The sequence below is a fragment of the Peromyscus eremicus genome, chromosome 2, assembly GCF_949786415.1.
Source record: "Peromyscus eremicus chromosome 2, PerEre_H2_v1, whole genome shotgun sequence".
NCBI lineage: Eukaryota > Metazoa > Chordata > Mammalia > Rodentia > Cricetidae > Peromyscus > Peromyscus eremicus.
In genome coordinates, this window is record NC_081417.1 from 73771303 (window position 1) to 73797022 (window position 25720).

Here is a 25720-nt window from a genome sequence, read left to right on the forward strand (position 1 = left end):
TGATGGTCAATAAGTACATGAGAAGATGTTCAGTGTTGTGTGCCATTAAAATGCAAATTAAAATCACAATAGGTAGTATTACATACTGATAGTCATAGCTAAAATACACAATAGGGCTAACATCAAATGCTGTCAAAGATATAGAGACACTGGGCTAGTCATACACTGTTGATACAAATGAAAAATAAATAGCACAGCAACTCTGAGAAAGAATTTTGCAATGTCTTCAAAAACAACCATGCAACCCAGGCATCCTAGTGCACAACCTTAATCCTAGCACTTGGTAAGTAGAGACTGGGTAATGGAAGCTGAAGGTCATCCTTAGTCACATAGTGAGTCCAAAGCCAACTTGGGCTACCTGAGACTGTGCCTTGGAAAAGGAAAACAAACAAACATGAAATTAAATAAATAAACAAATGCATGACTATCACACAGCCCAGCAACTGATGCTTCTGAACCTTAAAGAAAAGAAAACTCACGTTCACATTAAAGCTTATTCAAGAATGTTTGTAGTAGTTTTGTTTGGAAGAGTCCCAAACTCTAAGCAACCTTGAAATAAAAAAAAAAAAGAAATAGAGGAAAGAAGAATTATTTCCAAGATGTAAGGATTAGAGGAGGCATTCTATACAAAGGGGACATGGCTATAAAAGAGCAACGTGGGACCTTTATGGTGAGTGAAACATCCTGTGTGCAGGCTGTAGAGTTTTGTAGGACATTTCCATGAGAGGAAAGTAAATAAAAGGTGTTTCTTTGAATTTTATATTCCCTAAAAGTCCATGTGTGTAGGGCTTAAACTGATGGGTTTCGGGGAAGTGACTGGATCCTGAGGATTCTGACCCAATCAACAAACTAATTCCTTGATGAATTTTTAATGTAGTAGCATCATTGGGAGGCAATAGAAAATACAAGATGAAGCATCTTGAGAGGATATCTATCTATCTGTCTGTCTGTCTGTCTCTCTTTCCTCTCCCATCTTTCCTCTCCCCTCTCTCCTCATTCTTTCTATCTCTCCTTCCTGGCTACCATGAGATGAACATTTCTGCCCATTACACTCCCACAATCATGGTATTCTGCCTCACCTCAGGCCCAAAACAATAGAGATAGATATGAATGGAGGCCTTTGAATTTGTAAGGGAAAGTCTGTCTTTCCTTTCTCAAGTTATTTCTCTCAAGAATTTAGTCACAGTGATGAAAAGCAGACTAAGGCGTTGTATATGTATGCATGTTGTATGGATTCTACAGATTCTTTGTCATACACATAAAGCAGCCTCACTGACACTTGGACTGGAATAGCAGGGTTTTGAGATTACATTTTAAAATGTTGTTTCTTTTAATTTTTGAGATTATCATATAATTACATAATTTCCTTCTTCTCTTTCTTCCTCCAAATTCTCCCTATACTCCTCCTTGTTTTCTTTCAAATTAATGGCCTCCTTTTTCATTAATTGTTGTTACATACATATGTATTCCTAAATACATAAATGTAACCTGCTCAGTCTGTATAATGTTACTTGTACATGTATTTTTCAGGGCTGAGCATTGGTATTGGATAGCAAATTGGTATGCTCTTCCCTGGGGAAAACACTCCTCTCCCAACATCCCACCCCAACTCATCATTCCTTAGTTTCCTGTAGTTCTTGTATAGTTGTGAGGCCTCATGAGCTCCGCCCACCATTCTGTGTTAACATATCCATTGCTGTTCTTGTTCAGCTCATGTTTAGGCAATCATATTGGTGAGATTTTACATGATTAAAATGCAGAGTTATGGAGCCCAATCCCAATGGATACATCTACAAAACAACTCCTGAACCTAAGGCTCAGGGGACATTGCAGAAGAAGGGATAGAAAAATTGTAAAGCCTGAAGTTGAGGAAGTTTAATGTGAGATGGAGACTACTTTTGAAGGATTCTCTTGTTTGCTGTTGAGTCGCCCTATCTAAGTACATGGTATATTTCTGCATTTGCTTTCTTTGAATTTAAGATTTGAGTACAGAAGTCTTCCAGTTCTCTTCCTCTTTCAAAGGATTACTCTTTGGTACATCACCATTTATGCTGTATTGTGGGATATTTAATATTGTTTTGATTTAACAGTTAAGATTGCATTGATTTATTAATTACTTTAACAGTGCACTATTTCTGATAGGTCAGAAAGATATCAGCTGTTTAGGTTTTTCTTTCATCCAGGTACATTTGCTAAACTTAGCATTTCTCTTCATTTTTCTGTAGATCTTTTGTGGTTTTTGAACAGATAAGAACGTATTTTTCCCATCTCCCCAGTGTAATGATCTCAGGTGTTTCCCACAGTGCTGAACAGACGAACACCAATAGCAAGTTTCCTCTTCTTGGCTTCAACTTTTAAAGGAGAACCTATAATTGCTTGATATTAACTCTGATGTTTGTTGTGAATGAGGAATAAAAGGGAGGGGGTCTTTTTTATTTATAAATAGAAAAAATGAGTTTTGTTCTAAGATAAATTGAAGGAAGAAGAGCTGGAAATGAGTAGCAAAACATTTTTCCTTAAAAGGAATTATTTAAAGAAAAATGTGATTGATTTTAAATTTTTTTAAAAGGTACTTGAAAACACATGTTCTTAAAGACTAAACCCACTCTAAGAGGTCCCTCTTTGGGGCTGGGAATTCATTTAGTTGGTAGAGTATTGCTTTGCCTTCATTTTGATCCTCAGATTTATGTAGGACTAGGCAACAGTGGAGTGTGTCTATAATCCTATCATGTTGGAAGTGGAAACAGGAGAGTAAGGAATTCAGAATCATCTTCCATTACATAAAGAGTTTGAAGCTAGCCTGGAACACATGAGCGCCAGTCTCACAACAGAATACTTAGATTTCCTGTGTGTGATACTGAAAGGCAGATGCACAGCAGAGTCTAGAGCTTTCTGAACTGGTATAACAGAAAGGTTGCTTCTGAAAACTCCAGTCCACAAGGTCTATATAGTCATACACAGTCTTCCAGCTAAGTGTGAGAACAGTTGTATCCCTTAGAGTCCTTCCAGAGAAACAGAATAGGAGGTTCATGCTATGGGATTTGTTGTAATGGAATTTACAGCTCTGTATACTGGCTGGATGCGTTTGAAATCCATAGGGCAGGGAGTTAAGAACAAGCCAGAACTCTTGGCCTCAGGCAGGAGCTCCCCATCCACAGGTAGAATTTCATCTTCTGAAAACCTCAATTCTGTTCCTATGGCCTTTCACATGATTGCATGAGTGCCCTCCCCAATCCAGAATTACCTAGGTGATTATTCTCTGCATAAAGTCAATTGACTGTGAATGACAACAACATCCGTAAAATACCTTCACAGTGACACTCAGAATAGGTTTAGGACAGCAGCCTAGGGAGGGGGACACAGGACAGATACCTACAAAAGATGGAACTATCTGGGGCTATGAAAAGTGCATTATGACTTGGAGGAAGAAGTTTGAAACCACAACCCAGTGCTAAAAATTCTCTTCTTAGGTACTGACACTGATTTGTAATCTGAAAACTACAGACCCCTGGAAAGGAACACAGAGGTATGTCAATGGCATGTTCAGTAAGAACACAAATTAGATATTCTTGATACAAAAATGGCAGCATGGAACATGAATGTGAATCAGTAAGTAGCTATGGGAGATACTGAATCAATTTTCTTTGAATACAATGAACACCTCCACAATACAAAGGGAAATACTATAGTTTCACTGGTGAGAGCAACACATTATTTCAAGGGAATGTAATTAAGCAACAGTAGCAAGGTTTTCAAGGGGTGGCCAGTGTCCATGTGCCTCACGGTTTTGAATGTTACTATAAAGAAATGAGACTCAATACTATAAGTCAACAAAAAGTCACCCAGCCAGAGTTTTTAAAAAATTAATATATCATTATATCACTTTTCCCTTCCTTTTCCCCCCTACCTCCTCTCACCTTCCTAGCTCCCTTTCAAATTAATGGCCTCTTACTCTTTAATTATTATTATTACATACACATATAAGTGAATACATATTTAAATACAGCCTGCTGTGTCTCTTTAGTGTTGTCTGTGTGTATGTATTTTTAGTGCTGATCACTTGACACTGGATCGTCATCTAGGGGCTCATCCCTGGGAAAGACCATGCTCCCTCTCTCAGCAGTTATAAATTCCTGTAGCTCTTTATCTAAGGCTGAGGCCCCATGAGAGTTCCCCATCCATGTTACAGTGATAGTTGGTGTTGTCATTGTTCAGGTTTTATTGAGGTGGTCATATTGTTGAGATTTCGTCTACAACACAACCCCTGCAGGGAACATGTCTGAAGAGGAAGCAGAGGATCAGGAAGTCTGATGTGAGATTGTGTCTTCTAGATGTGACAAAAAACCCACAGCTAGAGATCTTTTTAAAAACATTTGTTATTGTTATTAGTGTGGGGAGCATGTATGCAGAGGCCAGAGGTGGGGTCAGTGCTCATCTTGTTCCTTTATGGCAAATTCTGGGGGTTGAACTCAGGTCAAAAGGCAAGCAGCCTTACCTGCAGAGCTACCTTTCCAGCCTCAGCCAGGGTTTTAATTCAGAGGGAGACATTTTTAGATGTGGGGCAGAAGGAACAAGAGAATGTCTTAAACTGCGGTAGTTTCATTGGACATAACGTTGTAAGCCTCTTTGGACATAACATTGTTGTAAGCCTCTCAGTTCTTCCTACTTCCTCTTTTCCTCCATCAACTTGAGCACAGGGCATTCATTTCTTGGAGGCAAAAACAAAACAAAACAAAATGTGCTGTCTTAATTTATAAATGAACATTACTAATAAACAACAGAGAAATACAAAAATCAAGATGATTATGTTAAATACCTCCAGATTTTAATCTGATTTAGAAAATAGGTTAGTAATTCCACAAAAGCAGTAGCCACTGGAGACATGCCAGGTCCCTTCTCTGTCACCCACCAATCTGGTAGCCAGAAAACTCAGCTGTGGATTTCTCCCTTGTCTGTGCTTTATCCAATCAGAATGAGCACTGGATTCTGATACTAGAAAAAGGCTCTGATTCAGGAGTTCCCACTTATTTGCTGGGCAACTGTTTAAAATATCAAATAACAGAATCTTCATCTATAAAATGAGACAAATTAGAGCGCACCCATCATAAGCTTGATCTGCATATTAAATGCAATAATGAGTTAAAATCTCAGTGAATTGACAACCCTTGGGCACAAAACACTTGAACGTCTCATTTAAGTGGTGAAATTGGCTGTGGAAGCACAGATGACTAATTGGCCTCCTACAACATACTTTTCTCCCTTTGCATTGAACTTCCGATGCTCAACTGGTCCCATGTGTTGCATGACTTTTCTTGATGGTCTATGAACAAATACCTATTTATGCCAGAGCAGTAGACAATCCAACCAAGTCTACTTTGGTGAACCCCTATTTTTATTGGGGTTACTTACAAGGGCATGGGTGAGCGGTGCCTTATAGGTGCATGGATGAATCAAAGGCAGATAAATCAAAGAACAACAAAAACCACCCTAGCATGGGTGGTAACTCACAAAAGCTGCATCCCTAGAGACCCTGTCTAAAGTCAGCTCCGTGAAAGAGCAGCCTCTCTTCCAGCAATTACTTATTTTTCATAGAATCATGGGGGGGGGGGGGCTGTGAGTCTTGGTATTTTCTGAGAAAGTTATATAGCACCATTTCACCAAGGGAATCAAGACTGCTTCCCAGACCCACTTGAAGCTTTTTGTAGCCCTGTGACTAAATTCCCACCCATAGTATTTAAATAGAAGTGCCAATAATATACAGCAGTGTCTGGGAATCACCTTAAGAGGTATTTGGCCCAGTATGTATGTGCATGTGATGGCTGGAGGCCTAAATACACATCTGTGGTGGTTTGAATAAAAATGGCCCCCATAGGCTCATAGGGAGTGGCACTATTAAGGGATGTGGCTTTGTTAGAGTAGGTGTGGCCTTGTTGGAGGAAGCATGTCACTGGGGGTAGGATTTGAGGTCTCAGATACTCAAGCCAGGCCCAGTGTATCTCGTTCTCTTTCTGCTGCCTGCAGATCCAGATGTAGAACTCTTGGCTACTCTCCAGCACCATGTCTGCCTGTCATGATTATAATGAACTAAACTTCTGAACTGTAAGCCAGCCCCAATTAAATGATTTCCTTTATAAGAGTTGCCTTGGTCATGGTGTCCCTTCACAGTAATAAAACTCTAACTAAAACACCATTTTTGTCCCCAGAAGATGAGAACCATTCTTTAGGGAAGACAAAGCTATAGGCTGAAGGAAGCCTCGGTTCCTTATAATGATGGAGCAGTCAACTAAATCTCAACTGCTATTTCCAGATTCCTTTAAATTTGTGCAAAATGAACATCCATGCTCCTTCAGCCATTGGTTAATGTTATGCATAGCTCAATCTAATGCCAAGAAAGCAGTATTTGATCCATAAACTTCCAATGAAATGGAGCTTTAGAGTGTATGTCCTGTAGTAAGCAGAACCAGAGGTCATAACAGATTGATTGACTGAGATAAGCATTCTGGGCTACAATTCAGGAACTTAGGTTTGAATCTGCAACCTGCCATTTAATAGTGAGGTGACATCAACATTCTGTTCAACTCTCTGGGTCTCATTCACTTGAAGCAAGAAGCTGACATGACCTCTGTGCTTCCTTCCAGATCTAGCTTCCCACGGCTTTCACATTGTCCATTTGCTGTAAGCATCCTCCATTAGCCAAGGCCTTCATTTCCCTGGGATTATCATAGGAACTACCACATCATGCAGGGAAATGGATAGTTGCATCGTCATGGTTCAATGATAGCAAGTCAGTCCATAGACATTAAAGCAGTCTTCTGGAGGTTCCGGGGTATGAGTCGTAAATTTTACTGAGCTTCTTCAGTGAGACCAGAAGGAAATTGAAATTTTAGAGAAACTAAAAAACACATAGGAGGAACATATTGAGGGATTTAAAGGCAGAGAGAAAGAGAGAGAGAGACAGAAAGACTCATAAGGAACCAACTAGGAGACCCAAGAGAAAGAAAAGCTTGTTCCAGTGTGCCACCCACAACTGTTAAGTCAATGCTTATAAGTCAACACGCTTCTTCCACGTTGTTTTTTTTTTGTTTTTTTTTTGTTTTTTTTTTTTTTTTTTTTTTTTTTTTAAGGCAAAAGATGTGTTCTTGGTGCTCAGAGGCCATCTTGACTTTAGGTAACCCGATTCTTTTCTCCTTTTCAATAAAGATGGCAATTCATTGAATTTGTAACTGAATGAGATTCTGTTTTTAAAAGCTTGCTAAAGCTTCTTCTACAAATATAGTCACAGCTGAAGGGGAAGAAAACCTCCTGTCAGACCACGTATCTAAATTCTTAGTTTATAAACCGCAATCATCTGGAACAGGCTTAGAGAGAGACTGCGGGCAGCAGCAAGAGGGACAATGGAAGTTTCAGGAGCCTTGGCTGCCTCTGCTCTGGCTTTGTTCTGTGAGCCTCCCAGGGATCGCATCCCACATGTCAGTGGGATCTCCCTTCTTGTGAGCTTCTACCAGAAGGCAACTTCAAAATCAAAACACATTTCTTCCCTCTGGAAGGGAAACTGAGGCCTGGATAAAGGTGAACAGTGCTCAGGGCACAAAGCCACAGAAACTGGCTGTGACAAATCAGATGTCCCTCCCCCTCCCCCACCAAGCCTCTGAAACACCAGACTTTTAGCAAGTGCCTCAGGCTCTACCTGTGAGTGCCCCCCATCTCACAATCCTGCTAACCGGCCTGCTTCAGGCAGCCACTAACAATTGATTGGAGAGAAATTTTGAGGAGAAAGCTGTTTGCTATCCCTGGCCTAGAGCTTACTGTGAATGATGGGACAAGGTGCCCTGAACTCTACTGAAATAAATGTCAGAAAGATAGACTTCAGGCATAGTGCTTTCTACTGAAAACCAAGGAGAAGACTGACTGTAGGGGACTGCCAGTACTGTGGTGCTACAGTAAAGGAGGCAACTGGTGACGTGGGATGGGACAAGGCATAGCTGCAGTGCAACAGAGTGGACCAAGGCAGGCTGGGCCCCTGGAAGTCCAGCTGAGTCCCAGGGACTTCAGTTCAGTCCTTGTTGCTGGAAGAGGACCTGGAAGTCTGGGTTGATTTCTATCATCTACAGGGAGCACTCCACACTTGTATGTGGATTCAAACATGAGCTGAATGAAACTCATCAGAAACAAAACATGACTGTATTGAACGTGTACAGGTTTTTTCTTGCCACTATTCCCTACACAATGCATTGCAGGTAATCCAGAGCTGATTTAAAGTCCACAGGAGGATGTGCACAAGTTATAGATAATATGCAAGTGCTACTCCATTTTTCATGAGGATCTTAAGCATCTGAAGATTTTGGTATCAAACCACTCCACACACCAATGAACGGCTGTGCTAGTTTGGGAATTGAGCAAATTATTTAACTCTGAGAATCTAGTTTCTTAACAGATTTGTAGAATTATAATACTTCTCTTTTTTCACGCAGGCATGAGAATCTGATACAGAGTAAACACTTAGCATATAGTAAGTGTTCTCATTTCATTATGATGCTGTGGCAAACACCATGACCAAAAGCAACTTATTCAAGGAAAGGATTCATTTGGCAGGTTGCACTTAGGGGCTACTCTGAGGAGTGTTGTCGTGAAGATGTTCATCTGAGTGCACACTCCCAAGCCAAGGTGCTACATCAATGCCATTGTCTGCTTAACTTCAGTAGATGTGGCCCAAGGGTTATCTCCAATGTAATTCTAGCAACCCTATTGCCACCAACAGTCTATGAGACTTTCAGTTACATCATTGCAGAAAACACCTGGCATTTTTCATTCCTTCCTTCTGTGTATTTCTGTTTTTCTTTCTCATTCTTCAGTCCTTATCATAGTCATGCAAGTGAGATTCCACAAGTGAAATCTGAAATCTGCAGAGCAAGCTTTCCCATATCACAAAAACCTGGTTACATCTCAGCTCTGACACACTGCCGCCTGAGTACTCACTCCACCTGCCGCATCTCTAAGGGCATTTGAGTATGTTCTCTTGTTGACTTCTGAGACTAAATTAGGCTGCTGCTATTGACATTTTACTAAAGTAAAAACTGAGTCTCCCATGTCACACAGCAGGAAAGGAGCAAAACCCCATGTCACCGAAGGCTGGACTTGCTTCTGCCATCCTGATCACTATCTGGAGAGCATAGAGGCAGAAAGGAAGCAAGATTTACTGTTAAAGGTGGGTTCTAGTCTTGGGCCTCACTTGTAATCAGCTACAAAAGCTTGGACATGTTAATATATTCTCATGAATGCTATGTACTGAACTTTAAAACCGGGATTATAGAATAGCTTCAAGGGTTATTTGTGGACTTAAATAATACCTCCTAAGTGAAAGTGGCTAGGCCAGTGCCCAAAAGACAATGTTAGAGACGGATGGAAGATGAGTACTTGAGCACAGTATCCGAAATGTTCTCTTGGTTCCCATCAGAATATCCAAAGGATCAGAAAACTGGGATGGTTTGAAGGAAACAGGAAAGTTATTGGCACCGTTGCTTGGACTTGGAGCATTTGAACCAGAGCTGTGGGAAACTGTAAGTTCCCTCAGTTGGGAGGAGGAGGAGGACTGAGGTCACCGGCAGACAGTGGGGCTAGAGCTGGGAGAGCTGCAGAGGAAGCCCACCGGTTTTAGTGGCACAGTGACAGCAGTCCAGCATGGGTTTGCAGCGGCGATGACACTAAAGAAAACAGTGAGACTTCTCCGTGGCCTGTGGTAGACAGCACAAGGCATGAGGAGGTGAGGACGATCACAGATGCCCGTGTGGGTGGCCTCGGCTTAGAAAGCTGGAGCCACGCAGTGCTGGCTGTGCCATAAAGATCAGTGTCATAAAGCTCCCTGAGGCAGGGTGTTCATTTGGCCCTTGCTGACATCCTTCCTTCCCCTCCTGGGGCAGGAACCGTGCAGCACAGAGCAGACATTTGGCAGCCAGTGATGAAGGCATCAGGGAGAAAAGTGACCCAGGGTCCACCTGTTCTTCTTAAAAGGAAAAAGCAAATGGCAGTCTTGTATGAAATGTGTCCTGTTTCAACTTGACTGAACTGAGTCAAAATGGAGACAGTGAAAGATACTATCAGAGAAAACATCAGTCAAGGTTCAAGAGGAGAGATAGATTGGTTTTAGTACTTAAACAATAATGAAAGCGAGACGGGACCTGCTTGAAATGTTAAGCGTTGACTAGCAAAGTTTTATTTACATAATTTAAAAAGAACTGAAAATGAGAAATAATATATCAAGATATGAAAGGCACAAAGGGACGAAGGAAAATATATCCAGGTTTAAGCATATGGTGCAGAGCATCACTGCTTGTTAGAGGGAAAGGTGGGGAGAGAAGGCGAGGGAGAGAGAGTAGAGGGAGGGGGAAAGGAGGGGGAGAGAGAAGAGGGAGGAGGAAAGGAGAGGGAGAGAGGTGAGGGAGAGAGAAAAGGAAGGGAAAAGGATGGAGAGAGAGGAGAGGGGGAGGGGAAAGGAGGGGAAGAGAGAGGAGAGAACAAAGAGGAAGATCCTTTGCCCTTCTCCTGTAACCCACCTGCAGTAAGAGCCTCAGGACCTTGGCAAACAGAAGATGGATGGAGCTTTTAGTTCTGTGTTAAGAATGAAGAGATGCAGCACTGGGACTGGGGAGATGACTCAGAGGTGAGAGTATTAAGACCCGAATCCAAATCCCTAGATCACAGGAGAAAAGACAAGCATGGTGGAGCATGCACTAAACCCAGGGATGGGAGGCAGAGGCAGGAGGATCCTTCGGGCCTAGCTCTGGGTTCAGTCAGAGACCAAGGAAATGAGGTAGAGTCCAATACCAAACTGCATAATGTCCTCCTCTGTCTTCTGTGTGTCCCACCCGCAAATCCACACATGGACATGCACCACACACATAGACACAAACATAACTAATTAATTGATGTTTTTTTTATTATTTTTTAATATTTTTTATTTATTTTTTATGTACACAGAAGAGGATGCCAGATCTCATTACAGATGGTTATGAGCCACCATGTGGGTGCTGGGAATTGAACTCACGACCTCTGGAAGAGCAGTCGGTGCTCTTAACCTCTGAGCCATCTATCTAGGCTTAATTGATTGTTTAAACTAATTGTTTTTTCATATCAAGCCACACTCCATTACTTCTTCTGTGTTCACTCATCTCCCCATACTGTTCTTTTCTATCCACTCAGGGGAGAGTGCAATGGAGAATCAAGACGACATGGTAGAAGTGCTGTATCGTGGGAGACTTGGTCCATACAGACCAAGAGCTAACAGCCTGGGCTGGGAAAGAGAAAAGTCCACCACAAAGGTGTGGTCAGCAGGTCCAGGTGTGTCATAGAGAGGGAACTGACTGTGTTTTCATGGGGTAGTGGCTGAGGGGTAGGGCTACCCATGTGGAATCCTGATCCTGCATCTATCGACCTGGGTGTCCTTGAAGGAGTCTCTGTGTCTTTGCTGTTCTATCTATAGAGTAAGGATAACATCAGTGTCTTTTGAAGTAGCAGAGTTATTTTAAGGATTAAAGTAGTAGTTACTGTGAGTTCTGTTGAGGCCAAATCTGACATATAGGTCTATTTTTCTAAAGCACGTGATTGGGTAGAGGAAAACAGTAACACTTAGATAAGAGAGTATGACACCTAAAACCGGATTCCATACTTCAGTAGACATTCAAACAAAATTTTGGTACTTAAGAATGGATGGCCATTTGTTTTATTTTATAGACAACAACATTTAATAACATAAAAGTAAAGGGAATTCAACAACATGGAAAATTTATCTCAAATGAGTTTTCATTTGAACCCAAATAATTTATTTTTATTACATTGCCTGTATGCTTTTCTCAACTTGCAGTGGATTGTGTATTGATCTGAAGTCCAGCAGTTGTATACTCTTACAAATGGTAAAAACGGGCAACAACTAAAAAGTAGCCTGAGAGTACTACCAGCCCACCAACTGCAGATCTGAGGAGGGACTGTTACCACGGAGAGGCAGAAAGGTCAGGATATTTTCCCCAAGTCAACAAGGCTTGTTTGAGTCAAGAACAACTGACAGCAGAGAAAGCTAAACATGCCTTTAGGGAAGAAAGTGGACCAAACCGAAGTATGGGGATTACGAACAGAAGAGCATATGAAGACAGAGAAAAACAGCAGAAAACTGGGGAGAGTAAGATAAGACACACACTTCTGCAGACACATCTGCAAAGACAACCAGCAAGTATATCTTTTATCAAATCATGCTTTTGCTTATTCTTTGAAAATTTCAAAGATGCATACAAAGGTTTATCTTATTCACCATGCAATAAAAGGACATAATTTAACTGTGTAATATATGCATACACACATATATACAACCATACATAAGCACTTATACACACATATATGCACACATACATGTGTATACACATGTACATATATGCCAACATATACACACATATGTTTATACATATGAACACATACACATGCTTATATATATATGTGTGTGTGTTTATACATGCATATATATACATATATAAGCTCATACAACTACATACATACACACAAATATCTACAGATATATACGTATACACACAAATATCTACATATATTTATATGTACATACATGTATATATACATGCACACTATATACAGTCACAAATATGCACATACATATAGAACACACATAAATACACACATAGTACATGCACAAATACATATGTACTATGTATATGTGTGTATCCTCATTATCCATCAATTCTGATATAATGGCATCTTTCACATGCCACTACTCACAAAAATGTGTCTGTAGCATGAAAATCATTCCTTAGTGGACCATTCACAGCTGTCTGCTGCTGCATGGTAAGTCTTTGATTGATGGCCTGCATCTTGCTGACTGAGGTCACACACGATGTTGTCTCTCGGTCTTTTTGGTCTACTTCTTAACTGTCCTTTCCAGAGTACATTTTGTGCTATGTTTTTCACCTTTCCTGCGTTCTTTTCTGTGTAATATCTGTTCAAGACGACATCAAACACAGGGTTAAAGTGCTGTTTATTGTTCCTAAGTGCAGGAGGCTGTGACAAGCTTTCTAAAGAAACCCACACTTAAGAGGCAGAGCTATTGGCCTTGAGTTCAAATATAAAGAATCATGTGTATGGTGCATTGTCATGAAATATACAAAATATGTACTTCTTATAAATATGTGGGTATGTTAAAAGAGGTATTTACACAGAGACACATGTAAAACAAGATTGTTACAGACAGATGAAGTTGCCAAGTGGATTTCAAGAAACTAACTAATCCTTTATTTGCTAATTCAGACTTATAGTGAGTTTACAGAATATAAACAACTCAGTAATAAGAAGCTACTGTTGTTATATGTGTGACTAGGAAGAAAGATACTCACTGAGGCCTACTGGAGGGGTCCGCAGTAAAAATGCTCCTACTCTTGCAAAGAATGTAGTTTCAATTCTCAACACCTACACATCAGCTCACAACTGCTGGAAACTCAAATTCCAGGGTATCCTAACACTCTTTGGCCTCCATAGGTACTTTATGCCCTTAATGCACATAAACTCATACAGACACGCGCACACACACACACACACAAACACACAAAAATAATAAGTAAATATTTAAAAAGAAAGACATATACCTATAGCATGCTAATCTGAAGGAATCGCTGCACAACAAATTAAATACATGAACCTAAGCATGGTCAACTTGGAATAGGCTGGTATTATTTGCTTTAGTATGGGGAGTATAGTACAACACATCAGCGTATTATGTTATTAATATTTTACACTATAAAATACTATAATGTATGAATGTTTAGATATAGAAAAGTACATGTGAGAATAATACATAGGAAAAATATTGAGGTGAATATAATCAGTGGCAGCTTGAATGTAATTCAAAGCTCATAGAAAATGGCACTATTGGGAGGTGTAGATTTGTTAGAGTAGGTGTGGCCTCGTTGGAGGACGTGTGTCACTGTGGAGGTGGGCTTTGACGTCTCATATATGCTCAAGCCATACCCAGTGTTTCAGTTCACTTCCTATTACCTGACCATCAAGATATAGGACTCTCATCTTTAGCACCATGTCTGCCTCCAGGCCGCCATGTCCCACCATGGTGATAATGGACTAAACCTCTGAAACTGTAAGCCACTTCATTAAATGTTTTTCTTTATAAGAGTTGCAGTGGTCATGGTGTCTCTTCACAGCAATAGAAACTGTTACTAAAACATGATCTAAACTAAAAATATTATACAAAATTCTCTAAGAACACAGAATGAGAAAAATTAAAAACAGGACTCTTGTTCCTGTTATTTGGGACAGAAGGTTAACTAGAAACAAACCCTGACCTAGGAGACTCTACCATCTGCTGTTGAAGGGAGGCCTATGTAAGATAACTTAAAACTAGACAGATGGCAGGACATGGCAGCACATGCCTGTAATCTGGGAAACCTGAGATGGGAGTGTGGAGGTCAAAGTCATCCTTGGCTATACATTGCATTCAAGGCAAAGGCAATCTGTCCGAGGCCATTCCTCAAAATATGTAAATGGACAATAAAAATATCCAGATGAATACTGAAAGAATAAAAGTGAAACTTCATTGAAAAAAGTAAGATGGAGTAACTGCATTGAGCTAGACAAGGAGTCGGCTTTGGGTTATTACCTGTGGGATTGATGACTACAAGAGATCCAGAGAGAGCTCTGAGTAGAATCTACAAGGTAGATAAGATTCATATTATAAGTGATTCCAAGCAAATAGCCAGATAAGACAAACTGCAATTTAAAGAAAAGATTTTGAAAAGTAGCCAGTGCTGTCTCACTGGGGAATATGTATTAATACAATAAGCTCCTTTCTTTTCTCAAATGACATCAAAGAAAAGAAATGAAAAGATGATGGCATAAGACATTGGTTGTTATAGAATACTTTTAATAATTGGATGAACACTAATGGGTACTAAGTTGTATACACACACACACACACACACACACACACACACACACACACACGAAATACGTTAGTTTTGTTTCTCTCTGAAAATCCTTGACTATGTAGGGATGTTTTGTAAAAATTCTGAATTATTAGTGAAAAAATAAATTTAAAATGTTCTATAAACATGCATAGAATAGGAGGATAAATTATTAAAAATATAAAATATAAATCAAAACAATGTAAGACAAAAACAAAGAAATTATGTGTGAGATACATCACTTGTCAAGAGATAAAACTCTTTAACACAGGCAAGAAAGCTAGATCCATAAAGAAAAACGTGTTTTTGCCAATCAAAATTTAAAGTCCAGAAATCCAATACCAGAAAAATGAACAATGTCACTAAGCATAGAGTGTTGAAGTCACAAGTCAAAACTAAAAAGATCAGAAAAATTTAGATGCAGTGCAAAAAAGTAAATAAATATAATACTAATCTGATTAATTTAATATTAAAATATTAGAATATATGAAGCATAGATATTTACAAGTTAATAATGAAATAATATAAGTTTAGCAATAGGAGAAGAAATATATAATTTACAAGATTAAAGTTTTTCTTACAGCTACATGCTGATTCCCAGATTCTACAAATAAAACTGTAACTCATATTATGGGCTTATGAAACATTTACTAAAGTTCATTTGTTCCCTCATGAAGAATGTATTAAATTTTAGGATTTTCCAAGCCAGTTCTATCTTGAGTACCATAAAACTGAGAATCAAAGAAAGGAAATACCATTAAAAGTCTAATCACATGGCAAGGTAAAAAGACTCTTGTAAAAAAAAAGTTTAATAGAAGAGAGGAACTTTGAAAGTTAAAAAAAAAAACAAAAAACCCAAAACCCGATTTTTAAACAATCAAAATAAAAGCATTACATATAAAAGTTCATAGGATCTGGCCAAAGTTCTACTAACAAAAACTTAGGACTTTCTTGATTTTCATCACCACTTATGAAACAATAGAAATTAACTAACTGACTATTTAGCTCAATAAGATAGAAAAACTCATAATCATAAGGCAGTATAAAAAGAGAACAAGATAGAGACAAATTTAATTAAATGAGAAAGTATGTGACTAAGAATATCTGAAAATTGTCTCTTTAAGAAATAAAATATATAAAATAAAATTCTTATAAAGAATAACAAAAAATCAAGAAAAAAGATATCATAATTAAAATATGAAAGAAATCTATACAACAAATGAAAGTGTCTTACTAATAAAATTGTAATTATTAACTAAATATATTATTAAAACAGTCTACCTATCAGTAGAGAGACTTCCCCAGAAATGAACAAACTAAACTATCTAATAAACCAGGAGAATGTGAAACAAGTCTCACAGCTAAACAACAACAACAACAAAAAAATTGGGACTTTGTTAAAAAAACACGGGCTTTGAAATAACACATAGTAAGGCTTTCCAACTTACTATATAAAAGAAACATGATTCTGACATTAAATGCAACACACACACACACACACACACACACACACACCATTTTAAAAACAGTACCTGAATTTTGTCAACAAATGTACACTAAACACCCCCAAATAAAATAAAACAATTGAAAGTCAATTCTAGATTTCAGCATTTCTGCTTTTGAGTCTTGGGAAGTAATTTTTCAGAGACCAGATGTCTCAACAAGAGCAATCTCATGTGGCTTAAACTGTTTAGAAGTCTTTGAAGGCATCAGAGTTCATTAAATTCTTTAGTTGGGACTTAAAAGGCCAAGGCCACAGATGAAACAGGACCATCAAGAGTAGGCTAGCATTCTGCTTTCCTTTCACCTTAAGGCAGCTCTCAATACTTGGCATAAGAAAAACTAAAATGGTATCTATTGAGAAAATTATCCATGTCTTTTACATTTTCCAATTTGGTGGAGTACAGGTTTTAAAAGTATCTCCTTCTAATTCTCTGGATTTCCTCAGTGTGAGTTGTTATGTCTCCCTTTACATTTCTAATTTTGTTAATTTGGATATTCTCTCTCTGACTTTTAGTCAATTTGGATAAGGGTTTATTGATCTTATTGATTTTCTCAGAGAACTAATTCTTTGTTTTGTTGATTCTTTGTATTGTTCTGTTTGTTTCTATTTTATTGATTTCAGTCCTGACTTGCATTACTTCTTGCCATCTACCCCTTTTAGGTGTGTAATTTCTCCTTTTTTGTTTTAGAGCTTTTAGGTGTGCTGTGAAGTTGCTGCTATGAGATCTCTCCTTTTTTTTTTAATGTAGGCACTTAGTGCTATGATTTCCTCTTAGAACCACTTTCATTGTGTCCCATAAATTTTGAGTATGATGTATAATTAATTTTCATTCAAATTCTAGAGTCTTCAGTTTCTTCATTTCTATCTTGACCCACGTTTCATTCAGTAGAGAGTTGTATAGTTTCCACAAGTTTTCAGTTTCTGTTGTTGTTGATATCCAGCTTCAATCTGTAGTGGTCTAAGATGCAGGGGGTTATTTTAATTCTCTTGTATCTGTCAAGTCTTACTTTGTGCTTGAGTATGTGGTCAATTTTGGAGAAAGTTCTAGGAGGTACAGAAAAGAAACTATAGTCTTTTGTGTTTGGGTGAAATGTTCTATAAACATCTGTTAGGTCCATTTGGTTTATAATGTCTGTTAGCTCTAGCATGTCTCTGTTAACTTTTGTTTAGATAACCTATCTTTTGGTGAGAGTGGATATTAGCTTGTTAGCCATTAAATAAATGATAACCAAGTTACAATACATAGTTCTAGAAAGGTTAAGCATGGAAGAAGTACGGGGAGAGAGGGATGGGTCTTGCTGGATGGGGGAAATAGAGTAGATTTTATGGGTAGACTGGAGGGGGGATGAGAATGAGAGGATCAGGTGGGAAGGGGGAGGGGAGGTGTGATTGAGGGAGGAAATGAGGGGAGAGACAGCTAGACTTGAAGGGCGTTTGAGGGGTGGTATAGAAATCTAGTGTAGTAGAAACTTCCTGTAATACATGAAGGCAATCCCAATGAAGTCTCTAAATAATGAGGGAGATGGAGTCCCAAATGGCCATCTCTTGTCATCAAAGAAACTTCTAATACAGGGACCAGGTTACATCCAATTGAGTTGTTGGCCAAAAGGGTCCCATGGAAATCTCCTAAACACCCAGGCTGTTGTGAAGACAGTAGGCTTGTGTCCCCAAACTGACAGCAAGGCCCTGTTGCTGAAGACAACACCCACACGACTCATTACATGTGGAATGGTCAAGCTGTTGCTTACATAGAACCTTTACCCTTACATTCTAGTGTCTTCGGTATGGGAATGTATTCTTCAGGCTTCCAAAGAGAAACATAAACACCAACCCAACCATAAAACCTTTCATCTACGATCTGTCCTGCCTTCAACAAAATCTTTGTTGGAGTGGGCATGGCCTTAATGGAGGAAGAGTGTCACTGTGGGGTTGGGCTTTGAGGTTTCATATGCTCAGGATACCACCCAATGTGTCAGTTAATTTCCTGTTGCCTGCAAGATGTAGCAATCCCAGCTCCAGCACCATCTCTGGCAATGGTAGCACAAACCTTATGGGAGAAACCAATGTTAATTTGATTTAAATTCCATGAGATGGAACCCATGTGTGACAGTGCTTGGCTGACCAAAAACCAGAGACCAGAGACCTAGGGTAAAACCAAATGCTTTTGGCAAACAAAACAAAACAAAACAAAAACAAAAACAAACAAAAACCCCCACACTAAAATGAAATAAAATACTCATAGATTAGTGCTTTATTCATCCATCATTAGAGAGACTTCCTCCTGCAGCACATGGAAACAAATACAGGAACCACAGCCAGACACTGCATAGAGAGAGACCTTGGAACACACAACTCTAAATGAGATGTCTTCCTCAAATTCCTCCCCTCATATCTCAGGGAGCCACATGAAAAAAAAGGCAGAAGGAGTTGGGGAAACAAAGGGGGCAAAGGACACCATAAGAACAAGACCCTCTGAATCAACTGGGCAAAGCTTATGTGGACTCACAGAGACCAAAGCAGCAATCATGGGGCCTGCATGGATCTGCACCAGGTCCCCTGTGTACGTACTACAGCTTTCAGTTTAGTATTTTTATGGGACTCCTGAATGTATAAACAAAAGGGTCTCTGATTCTTGTGCCTTCTCTTGGGGCTCTTTTATTTATCTGTTGGCTTGGTTTGTCCAACTTCAATATGATGGTTTTTATTTTATCTTATATTTTATTTTGTTACCTTTTGTTGTTAATTCTTACAAGCCTGCTCTTTTCTAATGAGAGACAGAAAGGGAGTGGAGCCAGATGGGAGATGAGATGTGGAGGAACTGGGAGGAGTATAGAGAGGAGAAAGTGTATACAGATTATATTGTATGAAAAAAGAATCTGTTTAATAAAAGGTGAAAAAGAAAAACCAAAGTAACAGTAATAGTAAAAGTAAATTATTATTTTTTTAAGAAGTAAATAGGCAACAACTCAAGCAAGGAGTCTTGACTGAAAGATAAATATAAAGATGTTGTTTAGACATTCCAATTTAATCAAAGGAGACACTACTGAAAAGTGATACCAATTTTTACATCAAAATATCTGCTAATTCCTTAAGCTCTAAGCATGGGGAGAAGCTAAGTAGAAAATCTCTTTTAAAAAAATTCAAAGTTTTAAAAATAGTGAGAGAAAAAATGAATTTAGGACAGACATTCCAAGGTATTTTAGACTTCACATTGATAACACTGGAAAACTACATCTTGGGATAGGGAAAAAAAGAACTAGAATGGACTTTGCAAACTCGTAGCCCAGTTTCACAAAGCATCCTTTTTGAAGGACTTAAGGTGTCATGCTCAGTAAGAGCTCCCCCAATTAAGGGGAAACTTTGCTGCTTAGTATAAAGTCATTCCGAGCCTCTACTGTTTTTATGTAAAATAACTAAACTTCAATTTTGCAATAATCTCTCTCTCTCTCTCTCTCTCTCTCTCTCTCTCTCTCTCTCTCTCTCACACACACACACACACTCTCTCTCTCTCTCTCTCTCTCTCTCTCTCTCTCTCTCTCTCTCTCCTTCTCTCTCTCTGCAAGAGAGAGAAAAAGAGAAAGGGAAAAAAGACAGACAGACAAACAGAAACAGTGTGTGTGTGTGTGTGTGTGTGTACGCGTGTGCGTGCGCTCGCGCGCGTTTGTATGAGTGTGGGCATGGGAGGTGCCATAGAGCATGTGTGGAGCTCAGGAAACATCCATGGCTGTGAATCCTGTCTTCCACCATTGTGGTAGTTTGAATGTAATTGGGCTTTGTAATCCCATAACCTCATATGGAGTGGCACTATTAGGAGTTGAGTCTTTGTTGGAGTGGGTATGGCCTTATTGGAGGAAGAATGTCACTGTGGGGTTGGGCTTTAAGGTTTCATATGCTCAGGATACCACCCAATGTGTCAGTTAATTTCCTGTTGCCTGCAAGATGTAGCAATCCCAGCTCCAGCACCATCTCTGCCTGCATGCCTCCGTGCTCCTGGCTATTATGACGATAACTGACTGAACCTCTGAAACTGTAAGTGAGCCCCCTCAACTTAATATTTTCTTTATGAGAGTTGCCATGGTCATGGTGTCTCTTCACAGCAATAAAAACCCAAACTAAGACAACCATGTTTGAGACCTCTTCTCTTTGTTATTCACTGCTGCCTTTACCAGGCTGGCTGGTCCATTTTAGGGGATTCACTTGTCTCCACTTCCCATCTTACTGTGGGAACACTGGCATTACCAATGGGTGCTACCTCACACAGCTTTACACATATGCTGAGAATTAGAACTCAGGTCCTCACACAAGTGTGTTATGAAGCACTTTACCCACTGAGGAACTTGCACATCCAAAATTCAATTTATTTAAATATCAAACCACAAAACAGAACAAAAAAATAGTAGACAAGCAAATTTATCCATGAATTATCAAATCACATGGCTTTCCAGGTACAGAACTATAATGACTAACTCAAGAAAATGTATGTCAAGGTGGAGGATTTCACCAGACATATTGAAGCTACATTTAAAAAAAAACCTATAGTAAGTCTTGGTGATGAAAATGGTGTAGCAGTGAAAACTAAAAATTTGTTTAAAAGTTAGTCTGGCAGATAAAGAAGAGGATTCCTAAGTTAGAAAATGGATGACTAGACAATACTCAGGAAGAATGTCAAGAGCAGGGAGTGGTGGTGCAGGCTTATAAGCCTAACATCTAGGAGACTGAGTCCAGAGGATCCATTTAAGGCCAGCCTCAGCCATATAAGCATGACCCTTTCTCAAAAAAGCAAAGGACTAGAAAACATATACTTCAGCCTAAGAAACATTCAAGGTATAATGAAAATATGCAATATATTTTAATTAATTCTTAAGGAGGGGAGATGGCAAGAAAGAACCAGTCAAGCCAAATTTGAAAAGATAATACAAATATATTTTTTTCAAAATGGCTTAAATAATTAAATCTCCCATTCAAGAAACATTGGAAAAAATTGAATAAGAGAAAAAGAATCCACACCAAAACCTCTCAATTTAAAACCAATGGAAAACAAAATAGAGTGCTCATGGATAAAGTGTTTTCCATGTATGGTGTTTGATGTTAACAATCAACTAGACAAAACTCTAGGATCACCTTGGAGATGGGCCTTTGACCCTGTCTAATGGGGATTGTCATGATTGCCTTAACTGAGATGGAAAAACCTGCCAACTGTGGGTAGCACCACTCCCTAAGCAGAAGATTGTAGCTAGAGTTTTCCTGCCTGGCCCACAGTCAGGACAAATCTCTCTCACCTGCCAGTCCCACAGCTGCTCAGACCCAACCAAGTAAACAGAGAGACTTATATTGCATACAAACTGTATGGCCGTACCAGGCTTCTTGCTAACTGTTCTTACAGCTTAAATTAATCCATTTCTATAAATCTATACCTTGCCACGTGGCTCGTGGCTTACCGGCATCTTCACATGCTGTTTGTCATCATGGCGGCTGGCAGTGTCTCTGACTCAGCCTTCCACTTCCCACCTTTATTCTCCTCCTTGTCCCGCCTATACTTCCTCCTGCCTGACTACTGGCCAATCAGTGTTTTATTTACCAACCAATCAGAGCAACACATTTGCCATACAGAACATCCCACAGCAGAGGATCCTGGACTGTGTAAGAGCAAAGAGAGCAAGCTGAGCAGTAGTATGCATGAAGTAACTGGCTCTCTTTTTCTGACTGTGGATATAATGTGATTAGTGACTTCAAGCTCCTGCTGCCTTGGCTTTCCTGCTCTGATGGACTATGCACCAAATTGTGAGCTAAAATAAACTTTTCCTCCTTCAAGTCGCTTTCATCAGAGTGTTTTATCACAGCAACAGGAAAAGAAGCTTAGACATCATGAATGTGTGAGGACTGGAAATTGTATCTCCAGAGCCCACAAAAAGCTAGACAAAGTAGAGAATATCAACAATCTCCATATGCCTAAAACAATATGAGAAATAGAAACTGGAAAATCTCTGGAAACTAGCAGGCCAGATAGCCTGATGTACCCAACACTGAACAGCAAGTGATCCTGGGTCAACAAACTAGAAGTCAAGAATAGACACCTGAAGTTGCCATCTGACTTCTGCATGTGAAGTATGCCACACCTGCAATCCCACCCATACATATACACATCCACATATACACATACACACTACGTACACTTCATACACATGGAAAAAGAAAATAACTCCATTTAAATATTTTATATACATGCATGTATGTATTTTGGAAGCTTCTACAGTAATGGGTTTTCATATGACTTTTTTGAAAGGTCTTTAATGTTAGTTATTCCTCCTCATGTTTCTTTCTCTACTGCTCACTCCACTCCCCTACCTCATTTTACCCTTCTTGTTGATTATTCCCTTATACCCATTACACCACTATGTTCTATCTTCCTTCCTTTGGAAGCTTATCCCTCATTGCACCATGGCACTTTATTAACTCCCTGATATCTCTAAATATTCCAAATGAAACACATATTGTGGTGGTTTAAAAGAAAATCCCTCCCCAAAGGGAGTGGCACTATTAGTAGGTTTGGCCTTGTTGGAGTAGGTGTGATCTCATTGGAGGAAGTATGTCACTGTGGAAGTGGACTTTGAGGTCTCATATATGCTCAAGATACTGCCCAGTATCACAGTCTACTTCCTGCTGCTGTGTATCAAGATGTAGCAACCCCTTCTCCTGTAGCACAAATTGTTAGAAGGTCTTTTTAATTAAAAAAAAAAAAAAACAGTGTCAGTTATTGGGGTGAATGCTTGAAAATCAGAGAAGCAGAACAAGCCAGAGCTTCCTCACCTCACCAATTCCTCAGCTGATCCTGTTTCCTCAGACTGGAAGCTTCTGAGTCCTCATCCAGAATGAATCTCAGCTGAACTGCTGCTCAAAAGCCTAAAAGCTTAACCAGCCAAAAGCTTCTAGTTTCTGGTCTTCACGCCCTATATACCTTTCTGCTTTCTGCCATCACTTCCTGGGATTAAAGGCTCTTGTTACCACACCTGGCTGTTTCCAGTGTGGCCTTGAACTCACAGAAATCCAGATGGCTCTCTCCCTCTGGAATGCTAGGATTAAAGGCGTGTGCTACCACTCTCTAACCTCTATGTTTAATATTATGAATGTTCTATTCTCTGACCCCCAGATAAGTTTATTGGGGTGCACAATATATCAACCACATTCTCCAGCATCATGTCTTCCTGCACACCCCCATGCTAATGCACACCTCATGACACTAATGAGCTAAACTTCTGAAATTGTAAGCTGCCACCCCAATTAAACGTTTTCCCTTTTATGAGTTGCTGTGGTTATGGTGTCTCTTCACCACAATAGAAACCCTAACTAAGATAAACATATCTGAAGATTCAAAGCTAACATCCACAAATGAGAGAAAATGTGATATTTGTCTTTCTGTATCTGGGTCACCTCACTCAGAATGGTTGCTTCCAGCTCCATCCATTTATCCATGAATTTCATAATTCTATTTTTAACAGATGAGTAACACTCCATATATAAATATACCACTTTTCATTATCCATTCATCAGTTGATGGACTTCTGGGTTATTTCCATTTCCTGACTATTGTGAATAGGGCAGCAATTAATATTGATGTGCCTATGTCTCTATAGTATGATACAGAGTCCCTAATACAAATATATCACTCTTGGATATGTACCTGAGTGGTATAGCTGGATCTCTGTGTTTGTATGGCTGGATCTCTGTGGTAGATCTATTTGTTCTAGATACCATAGACTAACAAATAAAATAACTCAGAATGGGGAATTGGTTGCTTCTTTTTGAGTTGTTGGCCAATGAGGGATCTCAACCTCTAAACATCACAGGCTATTCCATTGTTCTTAGTAACTCTCCAGGACTTACAGTAAGACCCTGATGCTAAAGATGTCACATACTTGAGTCATAGAACATGGAGAACTCATTCTGGTACTGACCTGGAAGCATCATTCCTACTGACTAGCTTTCATAGTGCTAGAAGGTGCCATGCATGACACTGAATGTGAAAAGTAACCATCAATCTTACTCAGCTGTGAATTCTGAAAGTTACCATAATGATTGGTTTAGCATAACATTCTCATAGGTGCAATAATGGCATGAATGTCATAGGAGTAACCTATCTGATTGGATGTAAGGCCTATTTCACAAAATGAAATCCACACCTGACACCACTACTAGAACTAAGAATACATGGCTCTGTAGATCATAAACCCTCTGGGCTTAGTATTAAACTGGTTCCTAAATGACTTACTGTTATACTGTAGATTAATTTGTCTCTCAACCTTTATCAAAGAATCTTCTTGCAGCAGAAGCCCATGAACACAGATACTCACAACTGATCAAGGTATAGGAATAAGAGACTGTGGAATGCTTAATCTGAAATGTGATGTCTGCACCACATACTCTCCTCCCAAGAGATCATTGCAGAAAGGGCAGAAAGATTTTAGGAGTCACAGATGGTGGATGACAACAAGAAAACAGCGTTTTCCAGACACAGCAATGCAGCTACATACATGAACATATTGTTGTTGTGACAGAATGTACAAGGCCTGTGCAAGCTCAAGCCAGACAAAATCCCAGCATGAAGAAGAGAGATGGGTGCAAATTCCTACCACTAGATGAGAAGCTATTGGCATTTGATAGCTGCTAGAAGAGAAAGAACCAGTTTTTTTAATGGGTATGGCCCCTGGTAGATTAACCACACTCCAGTGGAAGGCCACACATCCATCAGTATATACATAGAACAAATTGGACTTGATGGATAAAAAATAGACAAAACATAAGGACTTAAAGTAGACTGGGTTTACAAGGGAGATGGATCTGGGAGGATTTGGGAGAGGTAGTAAATACAATTATAATACATTTATGAAATTCCCAAAGAGCTAATAAAAAGCAGGAGGAAAACAAATAGATAGTGAAAACCTTTCAAAATGTTTAAATGAAGAGGAATTTGTTAATTTCAGAAGAGTCAACATAAGATTTATAATTACTTCTCCACAGAAACAAAAACAAAAAAATCCACAAGTCAATGGTGTAACAGTCAGGAAAAGATGAAAGCGAAGAACTACCTATGTAAGAAAAATGCCCTTCATTGGTACAGGAAGAACAAACTGAGTGGCTTTCTTTAAAATACTCCAGAATAAACAAATGCTTTTGTACCATTCTACCAATTAAGAAGATAAAAGCATAGTAAGTAAAATTAGGCAAATGCTTGAACATTGTGTTTTTTTTCTTTTTC